The 9,260-nt window shown below is 44.4% G+C and overlaps 1 long non-coding RNA gene across 2 annotated transcripts; it reads left to right on the forward strand.

Moving 5' to 3' along the window:
- The first annotated feature begins 4,116 nt into the window (after positions 1–4,116).
- LOC138117917 (uncharacterized) lies at positions 4,117–8,877 on the forward strand. 2 transcript variants are annotated; one of them, XR_011154917.1, is made up of 6 exons: positions 4,117–4,625; positions 4,821–4,973; positions 7,020–7,231; positions 7,677–7,726; positions 8,055–8,537; positions 8,606–8,877. It is a non-coding gene; the product is annotated as an uncharacterized lncRNA (long non-coding RNA). The 2 variants fall into 2 exon arrangements; XR_011154915.1 differs by having other exon boundaries at positions 4,117–4,973.
- Positions 8,878–9,260: the final 383 nt, after the last annotated feature.

Genomic DNA, 9,260 nt, shown 5'->3' on the forward strand with positions numbered 1-9,260 from the left:
TGTGATTTGATGAGAAGCTTGAACAGAGAGAGATGAAAGTGATGAAGACCCTTGCTCCCAGGGGAGGAGGAGGGCCTCTGTTCCTAGAGATGAAGATGCTCCCAGAGATAGGTGGAGAGAACCTTTGTTTCTGAACAGCTCAACCTTAAAATGGTACCCCATTAGCTCAAGATTGGACCCTCGAAAGCAGTTGTGGGGAAAGCTGTAAGTTGAGGGAAGGGACTTTCATATGTGAGCAGAGAACCAACCCGGGCAGCTGTCTCGCTGTGACATTGAAGCCATGAGAGAACTGTTTCTTGTGGGGATGTCTCTATGGCATGAGCAAGAGAGACTCCTCTCCCTAAGTGAACTGGAAAAGATTATTATAGAGGTGGTAAACTGACTGAAAAAAATCTCAAGGGTTGTCTTTTTACATGGTCAGTGGGAGAAGGGAGAAAAGTGGGGGAGGAGAAGTGTTCTGAAGGTTTAGTCTGACATTTTTCCTGGCTTTTAGGTCTGTTAATAAATTTCTTTATATTCTTTTAAGTTTTGTGCCTGCTTTGCTTTCTCCTAATTCTTGTCTCACAGAAGGAAAATAAGTAAGAAATGGATATTTTGAACCAAACCACTACACTTAGTTGGTGTTTCTGCCCAGTTTACAAACTGAACCCGCTACACCACCATCTCTAATTGGCCTAGGCTTTGCCAACAGTATGTCCTTCTTCAGAGCCATCAGGGATTGGCCCTGCCAGACATGGTGGAAGCTTCCAGAAGCTTGTCACAGGAGCCATCTCTGTGGCCCCCCTGCTACCAAAAACCAGGCCATGCAAACCCAATACAGTAAATCAACTCATCAAGTGTAGGAGGGTAGTGAAAGTGGGATGAACTCATAGAAAGTAAGATGTGGAAGGTGGGGCTGAGAGGCTGAAGACAGCCTAGGTGTAGGTTTCTGCTTTGAGAAACCGGTCAGGGAGAAGAGTGATTTCAGGTCTCCCATAAGGCAGATGAAATATTCTTATAAGCAGCTGGGAGAAGTATCATGATCACTGGCCCCTTTTCTCATGGGGGCCTTCAACTTACCAGTTGTCTGCTGGAAATACACCACATCAGTGAGGAAAAAGTCCAGGGAGTCCCTGCAGTGTGTGGAAGATGACCTGACACAGCTGGTGAGTGAGCCAACCAAGGGAGGTGCCCTGCTGGGCCTGTTGTTTGTGGGCAGAGGACTTGTGGGTGATGTGATGGTTGGATGGTGTCTCGGGCAAAGCCATCATGAAATGATAAAAAGTTTTTGATTCTTGAAGAAGGAGGGGGGTCAGTAGAACTGCCACCTTGGACTTCCAGAGGACAACTGGTCACAACTGGTAACCAAGGGCTCAGTTTTGGCACCAGTCCTGTTTACTATCTTTATCAACTCAGTCAGTTTGCAGATGACATCAAGCTGGGTGGGAGTGTTTAACTGCTGGAGGGCGGAAAGTGTCTGCAGAGGGATATGGACAGGTTGGATCAATGGGCCAAGGCCAGTTGTATGAGGTTCAATGAGGTGAACCACCAGGTCACAACACTTGGGTCACTTGGGTCACAACAACCCAAGGTAATGCTCCAGACTTGGATAAAAATGCATGGAAAGCTGTGCAGTGTAAAAGGGTCAGCCTAGGGGTGTGGTCAACAGCTGCTGAACATGAGTCAGGGTGTGCCCAGGTGGCCAAGAAGGCCAATGGCATCCTGATCTGTGTCAGCAATAGTGTGGCCAGCAGGACCAGGGCAGTGACTGTCACCCTCTACTTGGCACTGGTGAGGCCACACCTTAAATCCTGTGTCCAGTTTTGGGCCCCTCACTACAAGAAGGACATTGAGGGGCTGAGCGAGTCCAGAGAAGAGCAACAGACATTGTTTAGTGGTGGACTTAGCAGTGCTGGGTTTTGGGTTGGACTTGATGATCTTTTCTTTTCCAACCTAAACAATTGTATGATTCTGTGATTCTAAAATCCCTGCTGCCATACCATTCCTTTCTTGCCAAGTTTTCAAACAGAGAGCTCAGCAGGTTCACCCGAGCAGGTCCAGCAGGCTGGTGAAAGATATGTGCTGGACTGAACCATGAAAGATAAATGCTTAGAGGAGGCCAAAGACTTGAGGACAAATTTTAAGGCCCTTTGGATCCTTAATGTTACTAAACTTAGGAAAACCATCTTTCTCCTTGCTTCGCCCCAACAGTCCTGGTGTGTGAGGAGGTGCTGATTTGGAGACGCTGGTGAGCAATGGAAGGGAGGCAGGGTTTGAATAAATAGGGCTCTACTTCTCAGTGTTGCTGGTTGCTGTCATCGTTGCTGACAAGCCTGGTCCTGGCCTGGTGGCTGTACCTAGAATTATAAAGGTCAGGAGAACATCCAGATTTGTGCTTTCCTACAGAAACTAGGTAAGAAGCACAAATTCTAAAATGTCTTATAGAAATCGCACACACAAAAAATCAGATAAAGCAAATAAAGTCCTCTGCCCTCTCAAGCACATAGTGTCCTCCTCCTCCCTATTTCCATGACAGACACACGTCACTGGAGCTGGGGTATGGTTTACCAGCTCTCTGGCCTTCACAATGTTCTTGGCACTTCTTGCATACTCCCTGCATACACATCCATATGCTCATCCTCTGTTTTTATTGCTGAAGGTTATCAAGGGTAAATGAAGGCCTCCAGTGCCACTTTCTATGGCCAGTTCAGATCTCTCAGATAATCTCCTGTGAGGTCAACCACCTCTTCTAAATGTCATGCACGCATGTGATCCGAAGGCCTTCACAGTCTGTCCTCATGCCTAAATGACATCCCAGTGACTCAGCCACTAACACCTCTCAATGAGGCCACCTCTTAACTCCCTGCCATGGCTGTTTCTCCAATAAATGTTACTGAGCATCCTCGCACTAAGAGAAATCAAGTGGGGCAGCGCAAGGGGTAAGAGCTCTGTGGAGATTGGGAAAATCACACTGGTCAGCACCACATAGTTGAGAAAATTAATTCAATGTCAAATTCATATAGCCATGACTCAAATGGGACATGTGGGCTCTTCCCTAGCCCTTGAGAGGAGAGGAACATGCTCTGCCTGTGCCACAGGTCCAGCAAGGCAGCTGAAAGCAGCTGTGTTCTGACCTAAACCCAAAGGCCAGATCAGCTGCAGGTGTAGGTGAAGCTGTGCTGGTTTGCACCACGGATTTATCACCAGCCCCCACCTGGAAAAGCGGCCCAGCAGATCATGGGCTCTGGAGAAGCCTGATTCAGAAGAACATGAGGTGGGACCACAGCCTCCAAAACTCCTTCCTGCTGGGGTGGAGGCAGGCTGGGGGGGCTGGGAGAGAGGACTGGAGGCCTCTCCTTCCCTTCCCTTCCCTTCCCTTCCCTTCCCTTCCCTTCCCTTCCCTTCCCTTCCCTTCCCTTCCCTTCCCTTCCCTTCCCTTCCCTTCCCTTCCCTTCCCAGGACCCAGGCTCTGCTAGCCTGGTCTCCCCTGGGATTGCTCCCATCTGGCCTGCTTGGTTGAGACTTCCTGCCCTGCTGTCCTTCAGAGACCTCCTCACACCTGTGGCAAAAAATCCCAGTGTCCAGGATTTCTAGTCCTTTCCCACAAAGCTGGGATTATCTCATCCCTCCATGAGCTTCTTTGGTGGGACTGTGTTTCCCACTGTGAAGTCATTCTGTCCTGCTGGAGCAGCAAGTGAACCAGCACATTGTGGAAGTGATTTTGGATGGCAGGATTTCAGGAAACACAATGTATGTCAAGGTGGAGGCATTATTCCTTCAGAATTTGTCTTGTTGTACCCCAGCAGTCACAATGGTGTTGCATCATCTGGAAAATATTTACCAGGAGCAGCTTCCAGTTCTTCAAGGGGGTGTCTCTTCTGCACCTCTTTCAACTTGGTATGGTACAGAATGAATCAGATAGAAGAATATGGCTGTTGTTAGTCTTGCTTATTGTTTTTTTTTGGCTTACTGATATTTTGCACACCTTGCTTCTCCTCTTCAAGAAAAGAGAGAAGAAAGTGACATCCAGAAATGCAAATTACTAATATCCAGAACAAAAGATATTTCTCCTCTACCAATTTAATCTAAAAATGAAAATTACCTCTTTTATTTATCTTTATGTCATGTAGGGGAAGAAACAAGAAAAACCAGCCCTGATGTCAGTGGTGGTAGAGACCATTTCCATACTACTGCAGTCAGTTGTCAAAAATGCATTTGTTATGGGTCTATCTCAGCAGAAGTTCTCAAGTCATGACATCCCTGGGAAGCAGCTTTTTAAAGAGCAGTGATGTTGGGCAATGACTTTCCACTGGCTCTTCCTACGAAGAGAGGCAGTGCTTTCAGGCAGGCACTTTGCATGCCCTTTGTCCTGTACATTTTCAGCCTACTGACATTCTTAGTAAATTTTGCAAACAGCAATTATGGTGTCTCCAAAGCATCACAGACCAGCGTGCACCCCAGGCTTTCTCCTATTTAAGGCTTTTGTTTTTCAGTAAAGCACCCCTATTTGGAAAATCACTTGTGGGAACCACCAAGGCCTGAGGACTTTGTGACTGAATGCCTATTAGAAGCAGAAGATCCTGAAGTAGAGCCTCAGAGGGATTCAAAATGCCATCTAATCCATCTCCTTGCATCCAGGCAGATTTGTAAGGAATGTATTCTTTACAGCACACTTTAAAGATGATGCCATGCATGATGGCAACCTCACAACCTCCCTAGGCAACCAGTCCTAGCCTTTTGTTATCTTTACTGTTAGAAACTCTTTCCTAATTTAAAGCTGTTATTATTGGTCTGCATATATGTAAGATATATCTGTGATATTACATTTTATGCCTCTGCAGGAAACATAAAACACTGAGTAGAGCAATCAAAATGGAAAATTATGCCAATCCTATCAATTTCCATCCCAGAGGTGAGAAAGCAAACCCTATATTTCCCAAGACGTGATTGACCTACACGCAAGGGGGGACCTTGGTCTCTTGTGATTTTTCTAGGTAAGATGATAAAAATAATGAGCCTTAAAAGAAAGTGAGCTGGTTCTTGCTAACCCAAGCAAGAGCTAAAGGCTCACACTCAGAAGAACTAGTGGTTCCCAGTCCAGGGAAGCTCCACCTTCTCTAATGCCACTAGAGAACAGACCAAAGCCAAAACAAGTTAAAAACAAAGAGGATAAATGACTAAAAGTTTAAAAGTCAAACCCCAAACTGCTTCACCATGCAGAAGGTGTAGCTCAGAGCACATTTTATTATCTTCACAAGCAAGGAGCCCAGATGAGTATGTAGGTGATTGGTGCAATTAGAAATTATGCCGTTCAAATGTAGAGTCAGTGTGAAAAGAGTCAAGGCACAAAGTTGGATTATAGCTTCCCCAACAATTCTCCTGGCTGGAATTTTTGGTCATGATGAAATGAAAGGTAGATAGAAGAAATACTGACAGAGATAATTTAATGTCTGAATAGTCTTAGGAAATTGAGATAAGGCTTGTAGCTGAGTTGAAGCTTTTTTGGAGCTACAGGTTCCCACATATTTGTGTAGGGGATGTAGAAGGACTATAGCTGTTTTGGAAAACCCAAACCTTTTGTATTCTTAATACAAGCTTTCACTACTAATAACAGTCACAAAAAAATCCTTTTCCCCCCATCCACATTTTTTAAATGAGAAAGAAATTCTAATTTCCCAGCAGACCATTAGCATCCAACATATCAAACCCATCCAAAAGGATAAGCAGAATGAAGGCGTCTATTTTAATCCCTGAACACATAAGCTTTTAAAAATAACGTGCTGAAATGGGCCAAAGGGAGAAGAACTTTACCCCTCCATCCTTGCACATATGTCCCATAGTGATGCCTGCTTTTATGGCACTGCAGGCTGCCACAGGAAGCCAAGGTTAAATAGTTTAAGGTTGAATAGCCTGGCTCCCCTTGGAGCTAGCATTTGTGACCTTTAGAAGACTGTGCAAACCAGAAGCTGGTAAATATTTGTTTCTAAGAGAAACCCAAACAATTAAGAGCAAAAAGATTTATTGACTGCAGTGACTTACAGCAGTGGCCTCATGGGAGGGCATTTTCCAGCACTTTCTGAGTGTTTCAAAAGTGTCCATTGCACACAGTACTGTCCTAAACCAAACTGGACAGTTAGATGTCACCTTGATAACAGAATCACTGCATTTTAGTAAGTAGGAAGGACATTGTCATGAGGAGCAATGGCCATTAGGATTGTTTAGCTGCCTGACAGGGCCTTGGCTTCTAACTGCTCTCTCTGCCTTTGAAAGTGACCTGAATACTTTTGTTTCTGATGTCATAGCTAGGCCTATTTATCCTCTTGTTTGTCTTTTTAGTTGAGAATTTCAGTACATGGGAAACCACAAATGGCCTATAGGAACTGAGGTTCTCTGCAGTACTTTTTTTCCAGACATTATGACAACGTGTTGTAATTCCAGAAGCTGTAGAAATGCTGTAGAGTATTTTCTCCAGTAACTCTTCTCTGAAAATACAAGGAAGGTCAGGAGAATGCCCGATCTGACTAGCAGGGGAAAAAAAAAATCAACTTTTTTATCATTCAATTAAACATTTCCAGAAGTTGAAGCAGTAGGAAACAATATTGCTTCTGAAGTAACCCAGGTGAGATCAGCAGGGGCACCCACATAACACTGGTGTCTGAGGACTCTGCTTCCTAAAGCATCAGTGAAGGCTGCAGAATGGGAGCATCCTAGAAAAGATTATTGCTGCCCTTCCCCATCCTTGCTCATCCTGGCCTGGTCACTCCATACACGCCACTGATAATATCTACAGAGCAAGAGGTAACCCATTAAAAATAAACTGCTGTAGGTAGAAACTCACCAGACTCTCTTCTATGGCAGATAAGGGGCTCAGTTGTAAAGGGTCTGATCTTTAAAATGACCTTTATTCTAACTGGACCACTGGGAGTTGATTATACCCTGCATATCAGGCAAGAAAGCTGGCATATAAGGTTGAAAAATTAAGCTGAGACAGCCTCCCTGGCTTCTCTGTGCTAACAAAATTGTGTTTCTTCTTGTTCCAGAGTTGATGGCAAAATTTCTACTGGCTTTGAAGGAATCAAAGCCAGTCTCTATTTCCATATAATTCTGTAAACTTTGGACCAAAAAATTCTTATTCGACCACAAACCTCATTTAAAGAAAGTTGCAAGATACAGCTCCCTGCGAAGATCTGTTAGACTTCTAACAGCTATTTTATATAATCAAAGGCAAACAAACCTGCTTGGGGAAAAACAGGCAGGTGATTTGTATGGTGATTGCTTTCATATTCTGTTTATAATTTCAGCTTACAGCCTCTAAGCCATAGTCAGGAGTAGCAGAAATGTCAGGGTGTGCAGTTTGTTTGCACTGATGTTTATTTTACATGTACAGCTGGTGTGTGTCAAAAGTGAGTGGATATGGCTATTTCAAGGTATGCCCTGAACCTGAGTGTTGTCTTTCCAGACAGTGTAATCTTCCAACCCTGGAAATTCTGTCAGGGTGCTGATGTTGGGAAGTATGGGAGAATTTACTTAATACAATCCATCTTTTTAGAAGTTTTGACTTAGCTGGTGTAATGAAATGCTATACCAGCAGTGCACAGTATCTGCCTGCATAGTGATGGACTGAAAGTCTGCCTCCAGTCTAGTTTGTGAAGTTATTTTGACTTTTCTTTTCTTTTTTTTTTTTTTTTTTTTGCCAGGGCTGTAGGCACATTCGTATGTTACTGTGAGCTAAATGAAAGTGTCGGCGGTGAGTTTATCTACTGCTATATATAAAACTATTTACCTTTTGAAATCAGGTTTCTTCTGACCAGATTTGACATTTTCACAGTGCAAATTCAGGAAATTTTCTTTGTGGTAACTTGCTTGTTGGACCTTAGCTCAGCAAAGAGGAAGACTGGAAGAGGGTGAAAGGTAGGGAAGCCATGGTTGCACCCTGTCAAGATGGTCAGGTTGGCCTAAACTAATGTATTGCTGTCATTGAATGATCTCCAGAAGGTATTAACTATGTCATTACTTGTAATTTTAAAACAAAATTGAGGCATATACATTTATTTTTATTCTCTTCCTCCTTTCAGTGATAGGATATCAAATTGACACGATTGCATGGTAGTTCCATTTAACCACGTTTCTCACTGAACTTCAGCTCTTATTAGCATCCTCCCCCTGGACATGACTCTGTTGGGATCAGAGGAGGCTTCCTGATACCAGCACTGCTTCCTTGAAGGGGGGAGAAAGGTGCAACTGTACTGGTTTTGTGTGTGTGAGGACTAAGGATTTTCTGGAAGAACATGGCATCCTGCTGAGCCATATTCCCCACCCTCACCCCCAAAGCCACTGTCTCTTTACTGCAGGAGGAGCTTTGCCAGACCTCACCTCTGGCTGAGCTGCATTCCTGAGGAGGGTGTGTGCTTGACCCAGGTGCATTGCTGGGTGCCTCAGCAAGGCTGGAGTGGGGCATCCAAAGGCTTCTGACTTCTAATGTCAGATAAGACCTATGCTTCTGCTGAGAGACACCAAGTGCCCTGGAGAGATGGGCCACCTGGAAGACCAATGGACAGGTAAGTCTTTGCAGTATTGGGAAGGTGTTTTGCTCTTAGACATTTCAAGTTTGTGTTTCCCCCCAAAGCGTTTCATGTGTTTCAGGTCCATCTGTCCTCTTCACCTGCTTTTCTCTTCGCTTGTCTACAATTTCATTTCTTGGGTGTGACAGAAGAACTAACATAGACCAATGATTTTCCTGCTTCAGGCAAAATGCAAAGGTCCCCTGAAAACTCTGCTATTGTACCAGGAAGATGCTGCTGCACTGCCATGCCAGGTGCACACTGCTGGGGCTCAGGGCATGAGCTATCTGTGGTCACTCCCTTTGAGATTCACTTATGTCAATCTTTATCCTAGACAGATGAGACCAAAATAAACTTGCTGAATATAGAACAGCCTTTCAAGCTGTTTTGGGCATACTGTGTGTTTTTCCTGTGCAGGTCAACCTTTGCACTTCCATGAGGAAGCCAGTATTTGCATTGTTCCTGTCATAAGAACTCTAAAATAAAAATTAATAAAAGTGAGCTCATAGTACATTAGTTCTTGGAGAGTGCCTTGAGGATGAGGGCTTTGGCTCACTGCTATTCACAGTTTATATGCATGCCCAGTTGGCATCCAGATCATACCAGGGAAAGAGCGGAGATGACTGAAGCCATGGTCTGCTAGGACTTTTGCCTGGGGAAGAAAACTTGGCATACACAATTTCTGTAACTACTCCAGAAATTTCTTTCAGGAGTGGAATT

Source organism: Aphelocoma coerulescens, chromosome 1 (genome assembly GCF_041296385.1).
Source record: "Aphelocoma coerulescens isolate FSJ_1873_10779 chromosome 1, UR_Acoe_1.0, whole genome shotgun sequence".
In the NCBI taxonomy this organism is placed as follows: Eukaryota; Metazoa; Chordata; class Aves; order Passeriformes; family Corvidae; genus Aphelocoma; species Aphelocoma coerulescens.